Raw genomic sequence first — 12,623 nt, forward strand, 5'->3', positions numbered from 1 at the left:
GGGAGCTGCAGAGCCAGCCTGGACATCTGACTGCAGCCCTGCTCTGGTGTCCTCCCTCTCCTTTAGTCCCCCTTCCCCCCGCCAAGGAATCTCGGAAAAGCATACACCTGATCTCCGGCTTAAATCCTCTGGTAGTGCCTACCACCACCACTTGTCTCCAGGATAAAGGCCAGCCCTCTGAGAACAGACCCGGCTCCACCTTTGGCTGCTTTGCTCATTAACCATAAGAGGTTTCGCCCAGCAGAGCACATCTCCAGACCAGGTCCTTACTGGCGGGCAAAGGAGAAGAGGAAGTCCCTGGATTGGAGGTAACCCATCCAGGTTCCAGTACCACCCCCAGACCCTACCTGGCCCTGCACAGTCGTGTATCTGCACACCAGGTGGGGCTATGCATTTCAGATACTTCAACCCATTCAACCCGTGCACCAGCCCTGAGGTGCGTGCCAGGCAGGGGAGCTGAGCAGATCCCCAAATGTCCAGGACCCAGAGAGAAGCAGAGCTGGGCTGTGGACCCAGGAGTTCAGTCCAGAGCCCATGCTCAGAGTCACGCTGATGTGACAGCTGCATGTGTTTGCTGACAGCCTGGTGAGCCAGGGCCTTGGGAAGTCACCCATCTTTGGACTTCAGTGCTCTCACCTGTACAAGGTGCACTGAAGCTGGGTCCCAGCTCTGCAGCCCAGAGCTGGGGGATGCCAGTGAGTCCTGTGGGCTGAACCACAGTGGGTTGAGTCCATTCACAAATGCCACAATGATTAAGCACCTGTCATGCACTGGCCCCTGTTCTAGGGGCAGGAAGTAAAGCCCTCAGGAAGCAGACAGACAGCCTCCTGGAAAGACAGTACACCAGAAGCCACCGAGAGCATAAGGGCTGTGAAGAAATGAAGCAGGGTGCTGGGAGGGGGCCTGGCCTGGGGGCCCCAGGAGAAGCTGATGTTCCAGCTGAGCCTCCAAAGGCCAGAGGAGCAGGAGGTGCTGGGGAGGGGGCCCCAGGCTGTGGATGGAGGAATGCATGTGAGGGCGGGGGCCAGTGGGGAGGCACTCTGGCCAGAGCACAGGTGCAGCTCAGCCAGGCAGATCAGAGAGGGGCCCGGCGGTGAGGGGAGGGCGTGGGAGTGCAGAGCTTCAAGCAGAGTGTCAGGGTCTGGTGGTTGTTTTGAAAAGATCTCTCGTGGACTTTGTCATGTGCCAGCCCTGTGTCTTTGGGCAGTTTTCTTTCCTCCATGGTCCTCAGTTTCTGCAGATATTGGATGTGCAGGCTGAGGTTGGGACATCCAGTCTCCACTCAGTTCCAGGTGGTTCCACCCTGACCTTCTCTCGCCCTCCCCTTCCACAGAGGCTTTAGAAGGGCCTGCGTCCCTCCTTGGCCCCTTCCCTGAGGAGGGGACATCCCCTAGTTACCTCTCCTGTTGCACTGGGGGTGACACGCCTCGAGGCTGGACAGGCTGCAGGTTGCTGGAGGGTCTTTCCTCCCCAGGTGCAGAGAACCCAGGGTGGGGCAAATGCCTCAAGGCTGCGCCAGGCAAAAGCCACAATCTGATCTTCTTATTGTGGTTGATTTTAGGAGCTAGAAAAAAGCCAATTGTTTGCTTTCAGCAGGAAGAATGGTGAACCCAGACCTCCCTGCAGTCAGTGCAGGAACAGAAGAAATGTGCTCCCATTCTCCTGGAGGAAGGAGGAGGATATTTGGTTTCAAGGGAGAGGAGGAAAGGGAGGGAGAAGTGGCTTGGGCAGCCCAGGGAGTGCCCTGACCCAGGGAAGGGGATGCTCAGACCAGCCTCCCCTGCCTTGAGAAGCATTTTGTGTTTGAAAACAAGATCCAAATACTTCTCACTGTGCCAAATCATGCCGTAGAGCAGTTAAAACAAAAGCCCTCTTGACCCTCCCACTGTGGTTTGCTACTCCCCTTCCTGAGTTAATAGTTGGTTTTTTTTTTTTTAAGGATTTCTGTTTTTGTACTGGCCTTTTTAAAAAAAAAATGCACATGCATATGTACATTTAATTGTAGTTTAAAAATAAATGGGTTCATATTATACAATTATTCTATAATCTGACTTCTTTCTCTTGATAAAATGCTTCTAAGATATTTCTTAATCTCAATATATGTTCATCACTTTGTTAATAATGTGCTATTATTTCTTAACAATTCTCTAATTGAAGAATAAATTATTTCCAATTCTTTCTTTTTAGGAAAAGATATGTTTGTGCGTGTGTTGTGTGTGTTGCGTGTGTGCATGTTGTGTGCATGTGTGCACTCGGTATCTTCTCTTCTAATGAAGCAGGAGACCCATCTTAGGGCACTGTCCAGCCACATTTCGCCAGGTTCTGTGGGACCTGGGCCCTAGCCTCAGAGGAGGCAGGCCTCTGACTCAGACATGGCCTAATCTGCTTCAAGGATGGGCTCTGGGAGGGTCGTGTGGCTTTAGCTGGGTCAATCAGAGGCCCTTCTGAACCTACATGTGGAGGTAAGCTCCCTTTTGTCCAAACGACCCCCAAGGCTGCCAGTAGGCAGCTTATGTGAGCAGAAGAGGTGAGAAATGGCGTCCACGGGAGCACCCTGGGCTTCTCAGATTTTGGTTCCAACAGACTCGAGGTGGGCTCCTCTGTGTCCTCCTGGTCACATGAGTCCATACATCCTCTTTCCTCCATAAGCCAGCTTAGGGTGGGCTTCTGCATTTATGTAGTTCCTACTGTGTACCTGGTTCTACCTTGGGCTAGAAATTACAGATGGGCCGTTGCTCTCAAAACACTTACATTATGTCAGAGGTTGAGGAAGCAATCCACAAGTAAAGAAATGCATCATCAAGTGACCTTCAGATAATGGAAGTGATTTCCTGGGAGGGAGTCCTAACTGAAGGCAGTGCTTTAGGAAGCTACTCTGCCGTTGTGACTGGCTAGACAGGAGAGTGACGACTGTAAGAATTCTGCAACTGACTGTGTCTGACTGCAGAGGGAGGCTTACAGAACAAAATGGTACACTCAGAGCTTTTAAATCTCATCTTATGATATGGTCAAAGAATTAGCAAGCTTCTGTGACATCCCTGAAACAATCTCTCTCCTTTGTAGCTACAGGGCTGATATAGCTGAAAATAAGACTCCAAATTTGATGATGGGGTTGCAGAGTTACAGCATAAATTGAATTCCCAGCCATGACAGGTCTGTTGTGGAGATGCTAGGGCACTGATGGGAAAGGAGAGGAAATCTGAGATTTGGAACAATGGCATGAATCTGAAAAACAGCTTCTCTTCCTGTCTGCAGAGATGAGTCTTTCCTTTCTTAAAAACTTTGTAATGAGCTCACATGGGTCAGTTTTGCAAGAAGATGCCAATTCTTCACAAAATTTACCCCATGCCTCTCTTGCCTTCAGAGCCCAGTATGCCCAGGAAGCAAGACTGAAATTTGGCCCAGGAGAAGACAGTTTAGGGCTTCACTGGGTTTTCCTATGACTAGTTGCTGGAGGAAGTTGCCCCCGCTTTACCAGTACTTCTGCACGATATGGCAGCACCACCAGAACTGGAGGGCCGCTGCACACCCTAGAAACCATGTCCCATTGATTGGATAGAGATATGGTCAGAGGTATGAATCTATACTTATTCATGGCAGTGGCTAATGCTTTGGGACTTGGAAAGAACAAGACTTTAGGACTGGTGGCCAGGAGCTTTGGGGAGGAGGTATGTGGGTGGAAATCTCAAAATAGGCACAGAGATTGTGGGAATATTTATGTTTCCCAAGTGATTGCTCTCCAAAAAGAGAAGGGATTCCTGGTCATCAGGAACATGACATGTTCTGTGAATGTCAGCCAACCTCTTTCTGCAGACTAGTTTTTTCTCATGGAGGCAGTATATAAGGAAACTATACATGGGCCAAGCAACATGGACTTTCCTCACTGATGTATATCTGGCTATCGCTCCTAGTAAATGCTCAACCTATCAACAAAAAAGACTAGCATTAAGTCATGGATGTGGCACCATGCTGTGTGGGAACTAGCTAGCCACCTGCTGGCAGATTAACTATGTAGGACTCTACCTATCATCCTCAATGAAATAGATACTTCTTCTGGAGATGGATTTGCCATCTCTGCTTGCAAGACTTCTGCCAACCACATTACCTGCAGACTTATAAAAATGCTTTATTTGCCATTGTGGCATCCTGAACAACATTTCTTCTGGCCAAGGGACTTATTTTATGTAAAATATATGCAGCAGTGGACTCACGGCTGTAGATTTTACTGGCTTGCTACCTATATTGTTACCCAGAATCAGCTGAGATTATAGATCAAGGGTCAGCAAACTTTCTGCAAAGGGCCAGATAGTAAATTTTAGTATTTTAGGCTTTATGGGACATATGGTCTCTGTCACAACTGCACAACTCTGCTGTCATAGTGTGAAAGTGGCCAGTGACGATGTAGAAGAGAATGGGCCTGACTATATGTCAATAAAACTTTATTTACAAAAATAGGCAACAGGCCAGATTTGGCCATGGGCCGAAGTTTGCCAGTGCCTAATGTAGATGATTGGAATTATGCACTGAAGACTCAACTGTGGGGCCAGCAAGAAGAATACACTCTGCAAAGGCAGGGTGTTTTTCCACAGGTTCTTGTCTGTGCTTTGAACCTTTGCCCTATCAATGGTGCTGCTTTTCCCACAGGCAGAATCGTGGGTCCAGGAATGAAGGGTAGATATGGGAGCAGCTCCTCCAGGCCCAGACATGTGTTTGTGAAACTGTCGCTTTTCATCTCCACAGATTTTGGCACTGCTGGTTTAGACACCGTATTTCCCAAGACAGAAATGCTTCCAGCAGGGGCCGCAACAGTGGTTCCAATGGACTGGAAGTTAAGGCCACCTCCGGGGTGATGAGCTCTTTATACCTCTGAGTCAATAGGTAAAGAAGAGGACTTTTCTACTGGCTGAGACAATTGGTCCTGCTCATCAGGGGGAAGTAGGTGTACTGCTGTGTAAGGACGGGGAAGTTTATGCTGGAACCGAGGGCACTCTCTGGAAGACTTCTTAGTAGTTCTGTATCTAGTAATAAAAGTTAGTGGAAGACTACTGCAACCCAATAACATCAGGGCCACGGAGAGTGCAGGTCCTTCAGGAAGGAATGGGAGTCACCCCATCAATAAAGAACCACAACAGAAGGGCTGGCTAAAATTAAAGAGAGCTTGAAACAGACAGCAGGATGAGGAGGTGATGAAAGGTCACTCTGGCCGCACAGTCAGGTACAGCATCAAGGATGGGCATGCCACTTTCTTTCACTTGCTCTTTCTTTATTCACATACATTTACAAGTTATTTCTTTGTCCCCTGCTCTTTTATATAAGGCATGTTTGTGATGTCTAACTTTAAAATTAGCCTTGTGCTAAAGAATATTTGGGTTAGATGGTGACTGAACTGGAAGGCTGCCTAAAGATGATCTGACCCCGTTTTCCATCCAGGGGCAGGAATGTCTTGGTTTGTGCAAGGGATTATTGTAAGCATGCTCCTGTCTTCGCTGTTTTTGTATGGGTGCGTGAAGAAGTGTAAAAGGTGAGAATGGCATGGTGCTGAGGATGGGGACTGTGATGGTGACTCAACTGTAGATGACAGCCCCGCTCCGGCTCTTCATGTGGCTGGGAGGCTGTATGCCTGCAAACTCTGGGGCTTCTTATAAGCTGGCTCCTTGTTAGATTCCACAAATGGAAAGCCCGAGAAGAATGGAATGGACATGGGCAGCAGCAGATGTAGCATGGGGCCACAGACACAGCTCCTGGGCTCCAGCCCAGCCTTCCCGGTTATATGGGCCATTGGAACTGTCCGTGGAATTGGAAGGGCATATCAGCAGTGGGTTCTGCCGTGGCCTCAGCAGCACAGTGCTCGTGGGCCTGGATTCTCATGTCCAGGGCAGTGTGGACCCTGCCTCCTGCACAGAGGTGTTGGGAGGGATGAACACACAGAAACAGCAGCAGCAAGTCCTGCAGCAGCCACAGCAGCCCAGCCATCATGGGCCCCAGGTAGCCCCACTTTCCCTTTGCCCCCAGCCCTGGGTGGTAGACTCTTCCTGCCATTATAAGTATTTGGGTAAACTTACTTTACCCCCTTCTTTGTAGCCCAGCCCTTCTGGTGCTTTTGTAATGAATTTGCTATATAAATCCCTGTTCCTGGCTGGGTGCAGTGGCTGACACCTGTATTCCCAGCACTTTGGGAGGCTGAGGCAGGAAGGATTGCTTGAGCTCAGGAGTTTAAGACCAGCCTGGGCAACATAGTGAGATCCCATCTGTACAAAAACTACACAAAGTTGGCCAAGCATGGTGGCACACACCTGTAGTTCCAGCCACTTGGGAGGCTAAGCTGGGAAGATCTCTTAAGCCTGGGAAGTTGAGACTGCAATGAGCTATGATCGTACCAACACACTCTAGCCTGGATGATAGAGCAAGACTCTGTTTCAACAACAACAACAACAACACCCCAACCACAACAATAAAAAATCCCTGTTCCCAGTTTTACCTGAGGCATCTTAATTTCCTGCTTGGATACAGACTGCCACAGAGTGTGACAGGGTCGGGGTCCTTTAGCAGGATGGTCAGGGAAGGCTCCCCAAAGAGGTGACATTGGAACTGACATATAACTGACAAGGAGACAACCATGCTGAGGTCTGGCTTCAGGGAACATGTTTGTACATATATCCCCTATGCAAGTGCAAACAGAAAGATTCCTAGAAAGGGAATTGCTGGGTCAAAGGGAATATAGATTTCATATTTTGGTAGCTACTGTCAAAATACCATTTAGAATGGCATAGCAATTAACAGTCCCACAAACAAAGCATGCACTCTTCCAGATTAATCACTTATTCATCTATTTCAAGATGTCTACTATATGCCAAAAACTGTGCTTGTGTTGGTGTGGAGGGAGGTGGGTTGGGTAATCATAAAGAGGAAAGGATGAGAACAATACAGACATGGAAGATAAATCCTTTACCTTTGAGGAGCTCATCCCCCACGAGGGACAGGTCTGTGACTGCTGCAGCTGCTGCCACCACTTCCTTCCATTCTCCTTCCTAATGAGTAGCCAGCTTGCAAGAGCCCAGGACATAGTCTGCAGGCTTCCAGCCTCCCAACCACATAGAAGAGAGCACAGAGGGCTGGAGCAGGGTTGATGGTGCATGCACCTCCCAGGACAGTCCACCTCTTGGACTCCTCAGCATCCATTCCACCCTCTTAGCCCCACCGTAGTCCACCCCATTATCCATGGGGGATGCTTTCCAAGACCCAGTGGATGCCTGAAACCACAGATGGTACCAAACCCTATGTACATTATGTTTTTTCCTAACATACATTTCTACGGTAAATTTTAATTTATAAATTAGACACAGTAAGAGATTAACAACAACAACTAGTAATAAAATTGAACAATTATAACAATATACTCTAATAAAAGTAGCGTGAATGTGGTTTCTCTCTCTCTCTGAAAAAATATATCAATATTTTTGGATGGCAGTTGACCACAGGTAACTGAAACCATGAAAAGCAAAAACTGCAGGTAAGAGGGGACTATGGTATTTACACTTCCACATGAAAATAAAAATGCCAACACCATGTTTCTACTTCATGTGCTGCAACCGCCCCTGTACAAGTGAAGGCATTCTCTCCTCTTCCCTTCTCCCACAAAGAGGGAGTGAAGTGAAGAATCGGGTATCAGGTAGGCTTCCTGGATGAAGAGTCATTTGATTTGGGCTTGAGGGACCAGCCGGTCTCCAACAAGCATAAGAAGGAAAGAATATTTGGAATAGAGGGAAGAAAGCCCTGCAGAGCATAGTTTGAAACCTGCTGGTCCCAAGCAGAGGCAGTTGCAGCTGAGGAGTCTGTCAGGCTGGAGAAAACCGGCCCTCACCCTCACTCCTTCGTTTGCACTTGGTTTTAGAAGGCTTTCATGTTATTTTATCTGACCCTTAACGAGTTTTCTGGGGTCTCCCATCACCTTTATTCTCATGGTCTGACTCCTGTTATGCGCTAGGCTGCAAGTAACAGAACTCCAGCTCCTGTGGTTTAAACAATACGAGAACTTATGATTTTACATGAGGAGAAGTCAAAGGGCAGAGCTGTTTTAGGCCGGTTACTTCAGCTGCCATGCCATTGAGGACTCGGGTCTTCCCCTTTCTCTTCTCTGGAAGTGCTCCTTGCAGGCTCTTTGTGGATGAAGGTCAAGCTTGGACATCCTTTTTTAGGAACCTTCAGCTTCTGAGCTTTTGTGAATGTGAGTCTGCAGAGCAGGGCAGATGTTTTGTTCTTTAAGAAGCAGAAGAGGAAATGATGGTTCTAGGTAGGTCTCAGCCTCAGCAGTACTGATATTTGGGGCCAGATGACTTTTGTTGTGGGGCTGTCCAGTGCATTGTAGGATGTTTAGCAGCATCCTTGGCCTGTATTCACTAAATGCTAGTAGTGGCTTCACCCCCAGTGTGACAACCAGAAATGCCCAGATATGGCCAGTTCCCCAAGGGGACAATATCCACCTGAATGAGAAGCACAGGGATGCGTTATTTCCCCAGGACAAAAATCTTAGAAGTGGAACTGTGGGATGCAAGGGTGTGAACATTTTCTTAAATATATGTATATAATTTTGGCTGGGCGTGGTGGCTCACACCTGTAATCCCAGCACTTTGGGAGGCCGAGGTGGGAGGATCATCTGAGGTTAGGAGTTCGAGACCAGCCTGGCCAACATGGTGAAATCCCATCTCTACTAAAAATACAAAAATTATCTTGGCATGTTGGCACATGCATGTAATCCCAGCTACTCGGGAGGCTGAGGAAGGAGAATCGCTTGAACCCAGGAGGCAGAGGTTGCAGTGAGATTAGATCACATCACTGCATTCCAGCCTGGGTGACAGAGCGAGACTCTGTCTCAAAAATAATAATAATAATGATGATAATTTCTAATTATAAAATTAATGCATTATAGCTGCACAAAACCTGGACAATGCAAAAATGCACAAAGAAAAAAAAACTAAAATCACTCCATTGTACCATCCAGAGATAACTGTTCCTAATATTTCATTTTATAAACTTCTGTCATTTTTCTATACATATAAATAGATGCATTTTTCATTTTCAAACAAAAAAGAGATGATAATGCACATGCTATTTTGTAATGTACTATTTTCATTTAACGGTGAATGATGACCATCTTTTCATATCAGTGAGTATAATTCTGCCACACAGAATTTACTGGCTGTTGGTTTGTGACTGTAAGATTGTATTATAATTTACTCAATCCCCTATTCACTCTTTAAAACACTTAGTTTTATTTCACAATTAATGTATGTTCATTGTAGAACAATTTCTAAATGAAAATAACCACGAAGTAGGAAATCAAAATTACCCAGGATCTCACCAGCCATGGGTAATCAGTGCTAATATTTTGCTGTCCCTCCTTTCTTACTTTTCTTATAAAAATTGATTTTTTGGCATCTATTATTTTATCACTTGCTCTTTTCACTTAACAATGCAATGTTGATACATGTACTTGTATAACACCATTATTGATGGCTGCATAGAATTCCATTGTATAAAAATACATGATTTATACAAGAAGTGATTGCTTATTTGCTGACATTTAGGTTCCTTTATTCACCATTACAAAAAACGCTGCAACAAACAGCCCTGTAGCTAATTCTTTTCTTAGGACAAACTTCTACAAGAACAGGTGGGTCAAAAGGTATGCAAAATGAATATGGAAAATGAAATTGCCCTCTAAAAAGCGAATACCACTTTCGGTTTCCAGTATAAATGCCCATGTTCCCGCACTCTTGCTAACACTGAATATAATAACAGTAATAATGAAGTGCCAATTTTACAGGTGAAAAATGGTAGCTTGTTGTTTTAATTTGCATGTATATGAATACTAATGAGGCTGAACATTTTTTTCAAATGCCTTTTGGTATTTGTATTTCTTCTATTGATAATTGTTCGTAGTCTTTGCTCATTTTTCAATTTGTATGTTAACATTTCCTTGATTATTTATATGTCAAGGATATTAACCCTTTACCTGGGTACATAGATTGCAATTATTTTCCCAAATTCATTATCTGTTTTTCACTTTGTTTTTATTTTTCATTTCATTTATTCCATCTGTTTAAGATGTTTATCTAGTCAAATTTGTTATTCCTTGGTGGTTTTCTTCTTTTTTCTTTTAGAAGGCATTCCCCACATCAAGATTTATGTATACTCATTTATAAATGAGGGAGGGAGGTGGTGCAGCCACTCCAGATAAGGGTGTCCAGAGCAGGGCAGGGCAGGCTTATTTTTAAGTTGATTTTTCTTTTTTCTGTTCATTTTGATTCAGTGGCATTGGAACAAAACCATCTTTACTCACCACGCAGAGCAGTGCCCTGGTCACCAGGGAGTGTTGCGTGCAGGCCTGGCTCCACGTTCCCCGGGTGTTCTGGTTTGGCGCTGCCAGAACTCTTTCATATATGATAGCTTCCTAACATGTTTTCATATCTGCTGGGGCAAACATCTCCTCAGTTGACTTCTTTTTGCTATTTCCCTATCCATTCATAAATGAAATCTTCCTGGTAAATTTTGCAATATTTTTTTCAAAGTTGAAAAGATGAAATGCTCATTTGTATTTGGAATTAAATTGTATTGTCTTGAGAGGTCAGTTTGGGCTGAATTTATATAAGTACTATATTGAGATTAAATCTTGTTACACAAGGATAAGATACAGGTTTCTATTCATCCAAGTCTTCTTTGTACCTTTCTGAAAGATCTATATTGGAAACTTTTATAGTTAAAAGCAAAAGCTTTCCCTGCTCATTTTTGGTTGAATTGCACTGGGGTCAAAGAATGCGGTCTTCACAGTTCTCTCTGTCTTTGCTTTCTGTTGGTAGATTTTATGTAGATATTTTGATGGTTGATTATTTGACCAGTGTATTCCAGGCATGTTGCAAAGGAAGGCATGTTTTTGTTCATACAATTCAAGGTTTTATTGTATGTATTCATACTTGCCCTTCTCACTTCTCTCTGTCTCCATACATACATACACACCCAAACACAATGTTATTAATAACATATTTAGAATAGTTGTTGCCTGCTTTTTTGCCTATTTGGTCTATCAAGATTGTGAGAAATAAATTATAGTCCTCAATTAGAAGAGTATGTTCACAAAACTCACTCATAGTTCTGAAGGTTTTTACTTTCTACATTTAAATGCTATGTAACTTGGTACATAAAATGTCATGACAGTTTGGTTCTCCTTATCCCATGCCATGCTTTTTGTCTTATATGCTACTGAATCTGAAATTAATATTTGGCCCATGCTCTCCTTCTGATTTTATGTTCTGGTATGCTTTTTTTTTTTTTTTTTTTTTTTTGAGACGGAGTCTTGCTCTGTCACCCAGGCTGGAGTGCAGTGGTGTGATCCCGGTTCACTGCAACCTCTGCCTCCCCAGTTTAAGCGATTCTCCTCCTGCCTCAGCCTCCTGAGTAGCTGGGATTACAGGTGCCCACTACCCTGTCTGGCTAATTTTTGTATTTTTAGTAGAGGCAGGGTTTCACTATGTTGGCCAGGCTGGTCTTGAACTCCTGACCTCAAGTGATCCACTCATCTTGGCCTCCCAAAGTGCTAGGATTACAGACGTGAGCCACTGCACCCAGCCATATTCTGGTATACTTTGATTTTTTAGAACATTGCTTCAGAACATCTCTTATGAAGAGTATTCAGCTTGATTTTGTTTTACTCAATATGAAAAGATGCACTTTAATAGGGCTTGCTTTAGACTTACTGTTAAACAAAAAGTTAAACAGCTATTGTAGTTAATAATTTCAAGCTTCCTTCTCTCATCTTTTCTGATTTTCTGCTTTTTGCCCCCTTCAGATTCTGTTGCCATTTCACCAGATTTTTATGTACTTCAAGGTTTTAGAAAGGTCGTGTATTCTATTCTTAGCTTTAACTAATTTCAGCTTTTTGGACACATTCTAACCCTTATGTTTCTGGCTGCCAGATTCAAGAGTAAAACCCGGCCTATATTGAAGTCCTCCTGTTTAAGACTACTATTAGGATATTTTGGTTGCAAGAGACAGAAATTCCCAACAAAATGGCCTTAATTCCAAGTGGAATGCATCAGTTCCCATAAGTGCCGAACCCAGGAGTATGTCAGCTTCTGACAAGGCCACTCTGGGGCTCACCTTTAGTGACGTGCATTTGTGATCATATAATTATCTGCTTGGCCGTCTGTCCCCCACCGGTGGTGGGCTTGCTTGGTGAGCCTGTCAGGAATGCTTCCGGCTGACCAGCAGTGCACTCAGGTATAGGCATATTTGATGGTTGTGTAATAGCTGTAAATCAGGAGCCAGGCAGTTGTGTGGGCCTGAGTGAAGGAACTGTTTACAGAGGTCTGGACAAGATGCCAAGGACTCACCAGGGACAAGGAGGCACCCAGAAGTTAGCAATGCTGCGAGCTGTTGCCACTCCAGGCCTGAAGGTCTAGGGAAGGAAACAGTGTTGCCAGAGCTCAGGGGAGGAGCCCCAGACAGAAGGTGCCGCTGGGAGGGAGGGGTGCAGCCTCTCCAGATAAGGGTGCCCAGAGCAGGGAGGGATGGGAGCCAACACCCAAGCCTCTTTTAATTCCCTCCAATCTCTCTCCAGCACCCGCACT

This window comes from Piliocolobus tephrosceles, chromosome 2, assembly GCF_002776525.5.
Source record: "Piliocolobus tephrosceles isolate RC106 chromosome 2, ASM277652v3, whole genome shotgun sequence".
Taxonomy (NCBI): domain Eukaryota; kingdom Metazoa; phylum Chordata; class Mammalia; order Primates; family Cercopithecidae; genus Piliocolobus; species Piliocolobus tephrosceles.